Raw genomic sequence first — 15,073 nt, 5'->3', positions numbered from 1 at the left:
TCGTTTTTCATTATAATTTGGCCATGAAACAAACACCTGAGAGATATGCAGCCTCTATATACAATTATACGGTGTTGGAATGTATAATAGGAAGGATGCTTTAGTTTTTTTCTTTTTCAATTTCAACACTTCCAGTGTATCCGTAAAAATGTAATAAATAAATAATGGCCATGTTGTTTTTAAAAAATATTGAGTTAGAACTGGACAGTCTACTCAAAATTTGCAATCGATCAGTGAAAACGTCATCTTTCTAGAGCCTGTAGTTTCCGAGATCTCATTGTCGAAAGAAATGACCACAAACATATAAACGTCCAGTTTAAAAGAACTCCAAAGATGGCAGCACAATTCATTTGCATCTATTTCGGAGAAGGCTTATTAAAAGGCAAACCCTTTGAACAATAATTTAAAAGGATAAACTTTGTGAAAAAGATCTCTTTAAGTAATTTATTTAAAGTTCCTCCTTTTTAAAAATATTTGTCTTTGTTATAAACGTGAAATCACAAATAACCGTAAATCAAACGTTTGAAAGCTAAAGAGATTGCCTCACTCGCTATAGGCAGCACCCCAATGTATATTTTCTATAGAACTTATACACTGAGGCAGTATAAGGTCTATAGAGAATATACGAATATTTGGTGAGTGAGTTAGGCTCAGTTGGCTGTGTTGTAGACATAAAAATGGTCTCCCCCCGACCGAGGTCGGCGGACCGAGGTCAACCCGGATCGGATACTAAGTATCCGGTCCAAAAAATGTACGAGTAACTACGCTCACAGGCGGGGTCATTTTGCATCGATGACAAACGATTGAGCATTTAACGGGACTAACTTCCTGCCGTGGCACACGTGCAGAACATAGAGCATGGGCGTGGCCGCTCGGGGCAGTTCCGACGGCGCGCGACCATGAGTCGCTATCATCGACAGAGGTCAAACCCCGCACATCCGGAAGGCACCGAGGAAGCTTCGCGGTTAACGATCGTGCCATCATCATCAAACATGCATTGTGCTAATTGTAATAAACGTATCGCTAAGCTAAAACGTGCACAAAAGCGAATTTTGAATGGACAGTGGTTCTGTAATTCGTGTGCTATGAAAATGTATAGAAGAGACAATGTTCGAAGCCGATCGAGATCAGCTTCCAAATCAGGTTCAAGCGCAAGTTCGGAAATAGAACCCAGTTCGGAGTCAGGCACTGGATCGGACACAGATTGGAATAGTAACGATGTGGTTAGTGCGGATGAAAAGGAAAAAGAGAAAACTGTAAAGCTACCACTCTAAAACATCAAAGACGAAATCGAAGTGCTTACTAGGGTGTAAGGGAAAACCGCTACGAAATGTGACAAAAGAGGCAATAACCCAAGTTATGGTTGAAAAGGCCATAGTCGTTCCTATCGGTACAAGGTTTTGTCGTGACCACTTCGAAAAAGATGACAACTTCAAGCAAGAAGCACTTGAAAAAGTGGTTCAACACAAGATCAGTGAGAACTCAGAGCTGCCAGTAAATGAATGGGTAAACCTCATCACAAGACTAAGAATCGGTAGTTCAGTACATGAGAAGGCAAACGATCCCTTCTCAAAAATGTCAGATGTGGAAATGTCACTAGCTACAGGTAGAACTAAAGCTCAGTTTGATGACTTAGTTAGACAATCAAAATACAATAAGATAGACCTTGGAGTATATCTGACAATGCTGTACACTGGTGAATCCCAAAGATCACTTGGACTAAGATATAAAATGGATAAGACTCGTGTATATAGATGAATTCAGAATGCTCGTCAGTCAATGTGGATGAACTTCGTTCCAAAACATGTCAATGTAAAAATAGAAACACAAGAAGATGCAGATGCTCTTCGAGCTAATCTCAAAAATAACCAATCAATCTTCGCAAATACATTGTACGGAACTAACGATGAATCGATAATAACGGTGTGGGATGGTACGTACTTGTACTTGAATAAGAGCCTCAATTTTCGATATCAAAGAATGTCATACTCTGGACATAAAAAGCGAATCTGTATAAGGCCAATAGTGCTCCGAACGGATACATACAGTCCGTACTAGAAAATTCGGACTAGACCGAGGATTCTCCCGTGTAGCAAATGAGCTTGAAGAAAAGGGATTTGTAGTTAAAATACCCGTATCTCACCAAGGAAATAAACAGTTGGATGACATTCAGGCAAATAAATCAAGAGAATGCACAGCTGTCCGTTGGGTAATCGAAAACACGAATCAAGACCTTAAAAAATATAAGTACTTGGCTAAACAGTCAAGGAGTAGAATGATACGAAGTCTACTTAGAGACACGACAGTTGTAGCCACCATGCACAACGCATACGGTAAGAGAAGATACAGAAAAAACGAAGCTCAGGCGGATCAGAAGCTACTCAGCTTGATCAATGAACGCAACTGGCTAGCTCCGTTAGTTCAGCCGATGAACAAAGTGAGAGCAGCGTTCCAAAAGATGACAGCTGATGAAATACCAGAATTCCCAGAGTTGAGTGAACGAGACATGAACGAACTAGGCTCGACATACATCAAAAGTCTAGCCAAGTCATACTACTTCGACCATGTGTTCAATGCAGAATATCAGTTCTCGATAGTAAAAGATAATCATCATCCTGACTACGCCGAACATATGCCAGCAATTCCAGTGCTTGTAAGAGGCAAAATGCAATCGCGTCATTCGAGCAGTAAGTAGTACATGCTGTACATTCTGTGTGACTTGCATTTAGATGGACACAAAGCCATCAAAGCACACTACTGTACTACCATGAGCAAAATAAATGACGCGTCTCTTTATTCTGAAGTTTTTTGAAAATATCTCCATTTTCTTTATATGTTCGAAATTTCGGAAGGTTTCCCCAGCAGGACAGGTTAATAACAAACCCGTTTTTAATATTTGTGTTAGATATTAGCTTAAAATAAATAAATTAGAAGCAAAAAACATTAAATCGACAGAAATCTCGAGAATTACCAACTCTGCTAAAGTGGGAAATTTTCAAGAACGCGAGGGAATTCTGCAGTTCAACACGAAGCAGCGACATCTATGTCATTGAGAGAGACGTGTATTAGATCTACAAACGAAACTTTTAACGAAATATTTCTAATGTGTCTTATTACGTGCATTATCAGCGAACTCCAAATATATGAATCTATGCTAAGTATTAACGTATAGATAGAGCAAATAGTGGAAATTACCTATGGAAAAAGACGAATTCTTAGCACAATCGTAATGAAAAATCGTCTTTACCGTAGAACAGGGTCAGTTCACATAAGAAAACAAGTAGCTCAGTTAGTTAAAGCAACTAGTCTGTATGCCGAAGGTGTCGGGTTCGAACCCCATGGAGGTGCCGTTGTAATTTTTATTACTGTGGTTATTTTATTTATTTTTTATGTGGGAAAAAATCAAATTGTAACATATGTGTAAAACTCATGACGATACCAAAAAAAAAAATGCCGTTCTCGCACTTGCATTAGTGTCTCTAATTTTTGTTTGCAAACAGTTTCGTAATAATTTCCCCTGTGCTCACTACTCACTACATGCTCACTGGTGCATAACGAATGTTTTCCAGTAAATGTTAATTCTAATTTGAAGAATTTTATAAAGTTTCACAATGTTTCTCGCTTGATAGTCTTCTATCTACTTTTTTGGACACTTTGATAACAGATTTCCCTATTAAATGTTTAATTTCCCCTATATATATTTAATTACAGAAAAGTTTTACATGTATTTGTCTTAAATTGAAATTGTTTTGAATTTACCACATGAGGTAAGTAGCCCGAAGGAGGAGAACTGAAGTGACTGATATTCTACGTAAACGCAACCTATTGTAGAATTATTATGCTTCTTAACTTTAGCACATAATCTTTACGTTGGTCAGACAGAGAAAAACCCTGTTTTTTCCTCTCCTATGACCACTCATCTTAAAGCTCTACATGTAATGATTCGTGTCACATAATTTCGGCTCTCCAAAGACATTTGTTATTATTATTATTATTATTATTATTATTATTATTATTATTATTATTATTATTATTATTATTATTATTATTATTATTCCTGAATATGCCACCCTTACATAATGTAACTTTAGATATCTTGGTTTAAGGTGCTTTCTTTAGTAATAATTTGAGCAACCATGTAACAAAATTTAAAATGTATGAGGGGGCACGAAGTTTTATTCCCCCCCTCTCTCTCTTTTCAGCACCGTCCCAACAGAAAGTATATAATTTCTGACAAGCAGAGTAGACAAAATGAATAAGAAATATATTTAAAGTAACCTTTTCTCCTTCGTGAATGGAATATCACGTAACATTTTTTATTCTACTGAAGACGACCCTAGGCCGTTATGGTTAGGTAACAAAAGTTGCTGTGACCAACTGAGTTTCGATTTCTTACGCGAAAGAAGTCTGTTATATTACGAGGCATGCTATTCATTAGCAAAACTGTTCGAAGTAATACGAACATGGCTCAAGAACAGAGACGGAACTGAATTACCTACCACTCGATTGACCTTGAGGCCAAATCACCAAAGAGTAGCTATAAACGTAAGTTCAGCATGCATTTCTGTGGAATTCTGTTCAGTATTCCTATCTGCCGGTCATGCTTGTTTGTAAGAGTAATATTTTACAAACCTAACCTTTCGATAAAGCACAATAGCAAAAGAATAAAAGGGAAGGAATTCTTGCCCTTGTGAACGTTGGATACCACCATGTGCAATAAAACTGTCGCGTCTCCTTGAAGTGATATTTTATCGAAAATAACTCTTTTCCCTTTATATATCCGAAGTTTTTGAGGGTTTCAAAATGAGGAAACGTTACTGACAAACAAGGACGCATTTAGGGGTGGGTACAGGGGGTCCGGACCCCCTCTGAAATCCCAACTTTTCTGTAAATTTAGCCTAATTTTTGGGATTATCTTTTAAAATTTTATTATAATTTATCCTAATATTGAAGTCGGGCCCCTTCCGAAATAAATTACTGTATACGTGCCTGCTGACAATTTTCAATATATTCGTTAAATAATAAAGTAAAATAATTAAATTAGGAGCAAAAAGCTTTAACACGGGCTAACTTTTGTCCACTGCCAATATTGTTAGAAGGGATATTAATAGCAAAAACTGCTAGTCAATGCTGAACCTTGAAACTTTACCCCGAACAGCAAGCCTATTATTGAGAACTACATATGAAACATTTTATCAAAACTTATCTAGCTTTTATCTGGCATGAAATTATTATATACACTAAAATGCACTATCCTAAAATGTGTATCTAAACATTGCTCTACGTATCTACGAAGCAATGAAAATTTTTTATCGAAATATTTGGGCAGAAAACTCTAACAGCCAGCCATTTTATTTAAATCGTAATAAACCCTGTAACCGTGCGTTAACGTGAAGACAAAGCTTGGTCCATTGGTAATGTGTTGGAAGAATGAAAACTCAATGTTCGTAGGTTCGAATTTATCCACTCACCAGAACATTTTATTCTTATGTGTAACGATGAAATAAGAAAGGAAAAATGTATAACCGTTAAGACAAAACTTCAACCAAGTCTGATGAAAACAATACTAAAATAGTAACACAATGACGTCAACCAAGAATTATTTCATGTAGCGTTTGGACGAAATTACAACTGTCAACAATTGCAGAAGTAAAAACACGCTGATAGGCGTAATGTAGTCTAGACTTCTGAATGCATTTACTTACTTCCTCAAAACTTCCGTCTCGTCATTGGTATGCCGTTAGTCATAGTAAAACCTTTCAATTGGAAGTGAAATGACAAACTAAAACAGTTTTAAATCAATAAATGTCTATGTGTAAAAGTAGGTGTCTCTTATCTGTAGTTCTGAGTTCCTTTTACTTTGAAGTGGCAAATGAGAGAAGAAAGTATGGTAATCGAAAAAAAAATCAAATTTGAGATTTCAACGAATTTACATGTATTATAGCCCCTAATACCGAAAAAGTTATTTTTTGATACATGTCCATCTGTTCGTCCGTCCGTTCGCTACACTTTTCTGTGCACTCGCCTAGAGGCCAACCGTTCAACTTATCTGCACCAAATTTTAGTTTAAGATTTTCATAGTATTTCCTATAGTTTCTTTTATTTCCATCCTACTCCCATAACAAGGGTAGTTTCCTGTACGATTAAAATAGAAAAAATATATTTTCTAATAACTGGCTCTAACGATCTTGTTTTCTTTCTTCTTTTATAAATCAATATTTAATTAGCAACCCTATTTTGTGGTATAAGGCATTTATCTGAGAAAAATCTACAAGGGGTAGTTTATATTTAGGGGTCAGTTTTTTCTCAGTGATTTTCTCAAAATGGACTCAAGTGTTTTCGTTCATATTTCATAAATAAATATTTCATTAATAACTTAACAATATGGCATAAATAACTCGTTTTTCCTAAAAAAATGCGAGGGGTAGTTTATTCTTGGTGGAGTGTGTTGTCTGGGTGATTTTCTCAAAAATGACTCAAAAGAGTTTATTCGTATTTCAAAAATACATATTTCGTTAATAACCGAACAATATGGCAAAACTCGTTTGTCCTAAAAAAAAAATATACGAGGGGTAGTTTACTCTTGGGGGTGTTTTTCCTTCGTGGTTTTCTCTAAAATGAATCAAGCAATTTTGTTCGTACTCAGAAATAAATATTTCATTAAAAACCTAATAATATGGAATAACTCGCTTACCCTGAAAGAATCCTCAAGAGATAGTTTATTCGGGGAGTTATTTTTCCCTCACGATTTTCTCAAAACTTACATGGACAATTTTATTGATAATTCATAAATAAATATTTCATTAATAACCCTATATTTTAGTATAAGTCATTTCTATGAAAAACAATTACGACGGATAGATTATTTTGGGGGTCAAGGTTTTTCGCAACAATTTTCTCGAACGAAAGGCGATTTTGTTCAAATTTCGCAAATAAATATTTCATTAATAAGCAAAAGTATATCTTAACTCATTGTTTGAAACAATTCACAAGAGGTAGGTTACTTCTGACGTGTTCTTTTTGAACGACTTTCTCGAAAATGACTCATTTGATTTTTTTCATATTTCATAAACAATTATTGCATTAATTGCTCTATTATATGTCTAATGAAAATGTGCTCAAAGTGTGAGTTAGTTTTGTAGTGTGGATTTTCTTCAATCGAAGTTTTTTATTCGATAATCTGACATTCGATGTATTTGAATAATACGATATTTTTTTTTCGTATTATCCAAATACACACTTCAGTAACAACTGCGGCCTAACACAGTTAAGAAATTGAATTGAAAAAGTTTAGTGCGGTGGCCCTGTAATTGAATATTTGTTGGTAAACACCCTAGCTTTTTGTGGTAAACTCAGGCTTTTCTTTTTCGAGCGACAAAAGAGAGAAGAAAATATGGTGATTGTGAAAATAATATCAAATTCAGATTTCAACGGATTTACATACTTCATGGCGTCTACATACCGGAAATGTGATTTTTCGATACCCGTCCTTCCGGTCCGTCCGTTCGGTACACTTTTCTGTGCACTCGCCTAGAGGCCATACCGTTCAACGTATCTACACTAAATTTTAAACTTAGGGTTTACATAGTATTCCTACAGCAGATTTTCCCATTTTTTCCTACCGCCTAAAATAAGTGTGGTTTACTAACAGCCGAAAATCGAAAAAAGCTATTTTCTCCAAAATGGTTTTAACAATTTTGTTTATTTTTCATTAATCAATATTTAATTAACAACCCTATATTGCAGTATCAGATATTTCTCTTAGAAAAATTTACGAGGGGTAGTTTATTCTTGGAGGTGACTTTTTCTCGACGATGTTCTCAGAAAGGACACTGGCAAATTTTGTACACACTTCATAAACAAATATTTAACCTTGCAGCATGGTATAAGTCAATTGACCTGTAGTAGCTTATTCTTGGAGTTGAATTTATTTCCAGTGAGTTTCTCAAACACGACCAGTTGGCAACCCTGTATCTCGACAACGAGCTGAACTCGAAAACTGCAAGAGGGCTATTTGTCTCCTTTTGATGTCACGAATCATCTCCCGAAGTTTGTGGACATCTTTCAGGTTCACCCTTAATGAAGCTTCTTTTCGAAAAGTTAACTATTAACTTTAGACATTGTTTATTTTTTAAAAAAAATCACAAATGCCGTTATTAATTTTAAGGCAGAGAGCTACTTTTGAGAGAATAGATCTTTAAAAATAATTTTAAAACTTAGACTTTTGTTTTCGAGACATTCCAGACAAGACGAGACATTTTAAAAGCTATCTCGTGTCCAAAACATTTGTTAAGTCTTCTTTTGGATGTCACAAAGCGTGTCTCGTCTCTTTCTCGAGACATGTCTTATCTCGTGCGCATTCGTTAACACTTGGGAAGGATTATGTTTCTACTCAAAGCATTGTTTTTATAATGGTTGCATATTTATGATAATTGCCGTCAACATAAATTACAGTTCTTTCAGTTGAATTAATTGTTTATTATTATTATTGAAATTAAAATTAAATGGAATATCTAGTTTAACGTTGCACGATTATGCACCTACGCTAAGGGAGAATGATGATGAATGAAATGATGAAATGAAGAAAGTGGGAGGAAAATGGAAAATTCCAAGAAAACCCATACCCATGCACACGGTATTTGTCTACCTCAAATTTCACTTGGCGCGAAGTGGAGTCGAGCCACGGACCCCATGAATGCTCTATTATTATTATTATTATTATTATTATTATTATTATTATTATTATTATTATTATTATTATTATTATTATTATTAATAATAATAATAATAATATAATAATAATAATAATAATTGAAGTGAGCTTAACGAGTTTCAACCGTCCGACTCAACCAATGTTTGGGTGCCTGTTCGTTCGTCTACTCCATGACAACTTTTCATAAAAGACATTTCCTTTTAATAAAACTAGTAAGTGCCTTTTAGCCTTGAGAAGTAACTATGCTTGGAATTTGAAATCTGCAAAATATAAGAGGTAAAATTAACCAAATGGTGCAAGTTTACACTAATGTATACAAAACAATTTTGCAATATCAATTACGTGAATCTTGTCCCATAAAGAAGCCGAAACCCCTACACCAAAGAGCCCTCCGAGATTTGATAATTGTCCACAAGGACTGAAATTGTCATTTGAAGTCAAGACTTTAATATAAAGGCAATAATTTCTTTAAAATAGACGAAAAATTCGAAAGTTATAAGCATTTTCATATTTTTGCCTTTTCCCATAATGGAGCCGTAGCACACTATACTGATGAGCCCCCCCGACTCCAGGATTTGATCATTCTCCATCGGACTGAAATTGCCATTTGGAACCAACACTTTAATACGAAGCCCAACAATTATTTAAAATAGACGAAAAATTCGAACGTTAGAAACATTTTAATATTTTTGCCTTTTCTCATAAGGGGCCCGTAATAGCCTACACTGAAGAGTCCCACGAGATTTGATCCTTGACCACTGGGACTGAAATTTTCATTTGAAACCAAAACTTTAATATGAAGCCAAAAATTAAACTTTTACATCAATTTAAACTGACTGGGTTCCAGTTCACCCCACTATTATGTTTAGTTTAGTTAAGTGGTAATTTGTGACAGCTTCACATCATCAAAAGAATCTTTCACTACCCCCCTCCCAGAAGTTTGTGCTGGATCCGCCACTGGATTCAATAGACATTTTTCCTATTCTTTTTATCACCTTGTTGGGGCTCCCTCGTACAAATAAAGAAGCGGTAATATTACAATCAAGGGGCGCTATATATTAGGTATTTCTTTAGTTACCTACCCCTAACCGCACAGGGCCATCTTTGGTAGAATAAAACAATGCTACGTGATATTCCAATCATGAAAGGGGAGAGGATGCTGTAAATATATTTCTTATTCATTTTGTCTACCCTGCTTATGAGAAATTACTTTCTGTTGGAAGGGTACTGAAATGAGAGGGGCAAAATAAAACGCCGTACCCCCTCCTACATGGTTGTTCAAATAATTACTAAAGAAAGCACTTTAGACTAAGATATCTAAGATTTAAACTAAGAAACTAAGATATCCTTACATTATGTAAGGATGGCATATTCAGGATTATTATTATTATTATTATTATTATTATTATTATTATTATTATTATTATTATTATTATTATTATTATTATTATTATGTGAATGTTTTTGGAGCACTGAAATTTTGTGAGACGAACAATGGAATGTAGAGGTTTAAGATGGGTGGTCATAGGGAGGAAAAACCAGAATTTTTTTCTGTCTGACTCTTTAACGTGAAGATTATATGCTGATGGCAAGAAGTATCATCATTCTACAATAGGTAGCTTTTACGTAGAATATCAATTACTTGAGTTTTCCTCCTTCGAGCTACTTATCTCATGTGGTAAATTCAAAACAATTTCAATTTAATACAAATACATTGTAAAACTTTTCCGTAATTAAACATCTAGGGAAAATTAAACATTTAATAGGGAAATCTGTTATCAAAATATCCAAACAAGTAGATAGAAGACTATCTAGTGAGAAATATTGCGAAACTTTATAAAATTCTCCAAATTAGGATTAACATTTACTGGGAAACAACGCGCCAGCGAGCATTACGTATAGTGAGCAGTGAGCACAGGGGAAATAATTACTAAACTTTTTGCAAACAAAATTAGGGATGCTAATGCAAGTGCGACAACGAATTTTTTTTCTTTTTTTGGAATCGTCATGAATTTTACACATAAGTTACAATTTGATTCTTTCCCACATAAAAAAATAAATTAAATAACCATAATAATAAAAATTACAACGTCATTTCCATCTGGATTCGAACGCGCTACCTTCGGCATACAGACTAGTTGCTTTAACTAACTGAGCTATTTGTTCCCTTATGTGAACTGAACCTGTTCTACGGTAAAAACGATTTTTCATTACGGTCGCGCTACCAATTCGTCCTTTTCCATAGACAATTTCCACTTTTTGCTCTATCTTTACGTTAATACTTAGCATATATTCATATATTTGGAGTTTGCAGATAATGCACGAAATAGGACATATTAGAAATATTTCGTTAAAAGTTTCGTTTGTAGATTTTATCCACATTTCTCTCAGTGACATAGATGTCGCTGCTTCGTGTTGAACTGCAGAATTCCCTCGCGTTCTTGAAAATTTCCCACTTTAGCAGAGTTGGTAATTCTCGAGATTTCTGTCGATTTAATGTTTTTTGTTTCTAATTTATTTATTTTAAGCTAATATCTAACACAAATATTAAAAACGGGTTTGTTATTAACCTGTCTTGCTGGGGAAACTTTCCGAAATTTCGAACATATAAAGAAAACAGAGATATTTTCAAAAAATTTCAAAATAAAGAGACGCGTCATTTATTTTGCTCATGGTAGTGCGTGCAACAACGGTGCAAGAACTCCAGGTTGCTGCGCACATGTAATGGCAGTAATATGGTATCTCGGGTACTATAGACACACTGACGAAACGATACACGCTCCTTCAGACTTTCTAAATAGGCACTTCGACGGAAGTGCAATGCCACCATACGAACCTGGCAGTGGTATGGTGCAGATAAAGATAGTGCAAAATAGTGCAGATAAAGAAAAACAAACCAAAAAACGAAAAAAAAAAAATAAAACAATCCACACAAAAGTAATAAACTACGAAAATCAAAAAAACAAAATACGAAAATCCAAAAAAAGAAATAAAATTAAAAAACTCCAAAAAAAAGTCATGCAACTATAAAAAATATGAAAATATATTTTAAAAAAATTGTACATATACATTTTTTCGGCTACCGATTTTCATGTCACGTGATTTTCTCCAGATAATAAGGTATACATTTTCAGAAAGCTCTTTGTCCATAGTTTCTTATTTTTAGTTTTTTGTTAAACATTCCCGATGTTCACGTACCTAATATCGTAAAAAAAAAAAAAAAAAAAAAAAACTACTTTCTTCGCTCCTCCCATAGACCGCCATGTTAATTCAAACCGATTTTTAGGTATGATCCAGATGGTCATCGTACTTACATTTGGTATTAACGTACGCAGAATTGATCGCGCTACAACATATATCAATATCATTATTGTTCGCAATGGGGTGCTACAGCATTATACGGGAGGCAATCTCTTATAGGTTGGAGCTCGGTCGTTCTTAATTGGTATTGTAGCATTTTAATAGATAGATAACTTTTCAGATAGATATTACTCTTGCCATACAGTTTCATAATGTATGTGTTACTTCTAACCTATCCAAAAATAAGAAGTTTCACAGTCATAAAACTTTCTATATATCGCGATGTAATTCCTTATTACTGCAAATCACTTAGATCGATTTATTAGATTTTCGTAAACTTGAAAATAAGTCCGGTGCTCTAGGAGTTAGGAAATCAGTATTAAACCTAGTAACTCCATCACTACTAGAATTACATTCATATTATGGGGCCGCGGTGGCTCAGTGGTAGAGCGTTCATCTCTGGTGTTTGGGGTCCAGGGTTCGATCCCATCCCCCGCCAAGTTAACTTTGTGGTGGACAAACACCGTGTGCGTGAGTTTTCTCGGGGTTTCCCGTTTCCTCCCACTTTCTTCATTCCACCATTTCATTCATTACTCATCATCACCGTCTCCTTTAGCCTAATCGGCACAACTATGGGACATAAAACTTAAAGATTTAATTTCCATTCATATTATTATTATTATTATTATTATTATTATTATATGCGTCTTTAGAGCAGGAGACCAGGGTTCGATTCCTGCCGGAAGCTAGTGGTTCGGAGCCCAGATTAAGCTGTAGGTTCAGGTCTAATAGCCTCACTGCTGAAAGGGGGACTAAACTCAATATCAAATCAAAATCAAGTCCAATTAAATTATTATTATTATTATTATTATTATTATTATTATTATTATTATTATTATTGTTATTATTATTATTATTATTATTATTATTATTATTATTATTATTATTATTATTATTAGGTAGGGAACAGTAAAAAAAATTTGAGGGCCCTAAATTTGGTGACAACGGTTTATTTCTATGCACTTTGTTATTACACTTACAAATATAAACTTTATGATGTTTTTGTGCATGAGAACAATTTTAGACAGCTTTCCACGGTGATTTCACTTTTTTTTTCACTTAAACATCTTAATAGTTCTTGTACGCCAGTCACCTATCACCGTCTGCTTCTAGAGGATCATAAGAATGCTCACAGAATTCTATAAAGCACTGGCCATCACCTTACCTAAAAAAATTTCACATGAGTATTTGAGACTCCAGGGTACCAGCAATGACTGTGGCTCTGTGGGACCGAAACGTGAAAAAGAACGGGAGAAAGATGAAGAACTTACTGGCCAGGTTCAACTGTTTGGCATAACTCCGAGCACTTAAAAATTACGGAGAATCAATGTGTGAATTGAATATTTTCCCCCGGGAGGATGAATTCACCGATTTACGCTCAGTCATTATATATATATATATATATAGAGAGAGAGAGAGGTATATATGCCATCACAATTCACTCCTTCGTGATATACGCGTATAGCTATTATTTTATAATGTATGGTTGTACCGGGTTTGACGGAAAAACATATACTTATTTCTTTGATCTATAAGTATATAATGACCAGTGTCCACCACGTGAAGAAGTGGTTTATACGGCGTGATATTTCTCAATTATTACTGAAACCGGAAGTGGTAGTCGATTTCTACTACCTCTGGTTACAGTAGGGAGCAGAGATGGTGTGGGTCATTCAAAACTTAACCCATGACCCACCAGCCACCAAAACCCATCGTCACCAACTCTGACTCATGATCCATGTCATCCTCTCCGCTGACTAAAGAGTTTACACTTGTAATTTAAAAAGACTGTGAAGTTATCACTTGTCGGAGTTCCAAGTTTTACGGTCAATCGCTCAAGCACCGCTCTGTTACAATACCGGTGGATCTGACCTTTACGATATAAAATGATAAAGTGTTTGCCATAGGTCATATTACGATTAATTCAATTTAATTATCATATATAATTAGTTCATTGTTGAATTACAGATACTTTTCAGTGTAAAATAAAATGAAACTTGAAAGTCTCAAATTAAGTAGGTCAACGTAAAACAAAAGTAAAATTCGACTGTATCGAAAGCCAAGTACTAAGTCAAATTGCTATTATTACAACTACAAATATCAATATCCAAGAGTGCATGAAGTTCTTCTTTCACTTAGATATATTATAAATAGAAACAAATGAAAACGGAAGAAAATGGAGGCCTTGAAAGTAAAACGTAGACAAATTCACCAGTATTCAGAAGATACTGTCTACAATGCACCAAGCAGAGTGGATCGGTGGGTCAAAGTGGATTACGATGGGTGGTGAGTCGAAGTGGGTTACGTCCTGTTGACCTATGATCTGACCCACTCAAATCTTGACCCACGACCCATTAACCCACTCTTATCTCTGGTAGGGAGATTAGAGTGAAGACGGAATATATTCTTGGGACGTTTCAATGACTGTAGAAAACAACTTATTGCTACCTATAACCGCTTTTGCTCTATAGTGACGACCGTTAAAACAGGAATTGGTCGATTTTCTGACATTTTTATCAGGGTGAAATCCTTAATATCGCCTCGTCAATACGTACAAGGGGAAGAAAATAAACTGTAGTCTATTTTAGTTATAATTTAGTAGCATCTATGCACCCTTAAAACTGTTCAGATTATTCATCTCCTTGGTATTTGAGAAATCGTGGGATATAAACGGCAATTAGTTAGCGACTTTCTTCTGACTTCTGAAAAAAGAATGAAGGAAATGGATCAGAAACTAAACTAAGAAGAGCGAAAAAGTTCAATAAAATAAAATAAAAAAGCAGCCAGTGGGATTCGAACCTTGTTCAAAAGATAAGAACTAAACACGCACGGCCATTGAAACATAATGCAAAGCCACCCTCCAGTTTTATTGAAAGCGAGAGAATATTTTCCTATTTTCTTTGAGTTAAAAAGCATGTGCATTTTCTGCATTTGCCAGGGTACTAGTTTGCTCTGAAATTAACATTACGTTAAGTAATGGAAAAGAATATGAATATTTCA

General features: G+C 35.0%; 1 protein-coding gene across 2 annotated transcripts in view; it reads right to left on the bottom strand.

Annotated features, from left to right (window-relative positions):
• Positions 1–15,073, bottom strand: part of LOC145679764 (uncharacterized) — a 247,523-nt gene that overhangs the window by 72,465 nt on the left and 159,985 nt on the right. The gene's annotated exons all lie outside the window — the stretch shown is intronic.

The sequence above is a fragment of the Thermobia domestica genome, chromosome 2, assembly GCF_964235325.1.
Source record: "Thermobia domestica chromosome 2, izTheDome1.hap1.1, whole genome shotgun sequence".
Classification (NCBI taxonomy): Eukaryota; Metazoa; Arthropoda; class Insecta; order Zygentoma; family Lepismatidae; genus Thermobia; species Thermobia domestica.
This window is presented reverse-complemented; position numbering and strand designations above follow the sequence as displayed.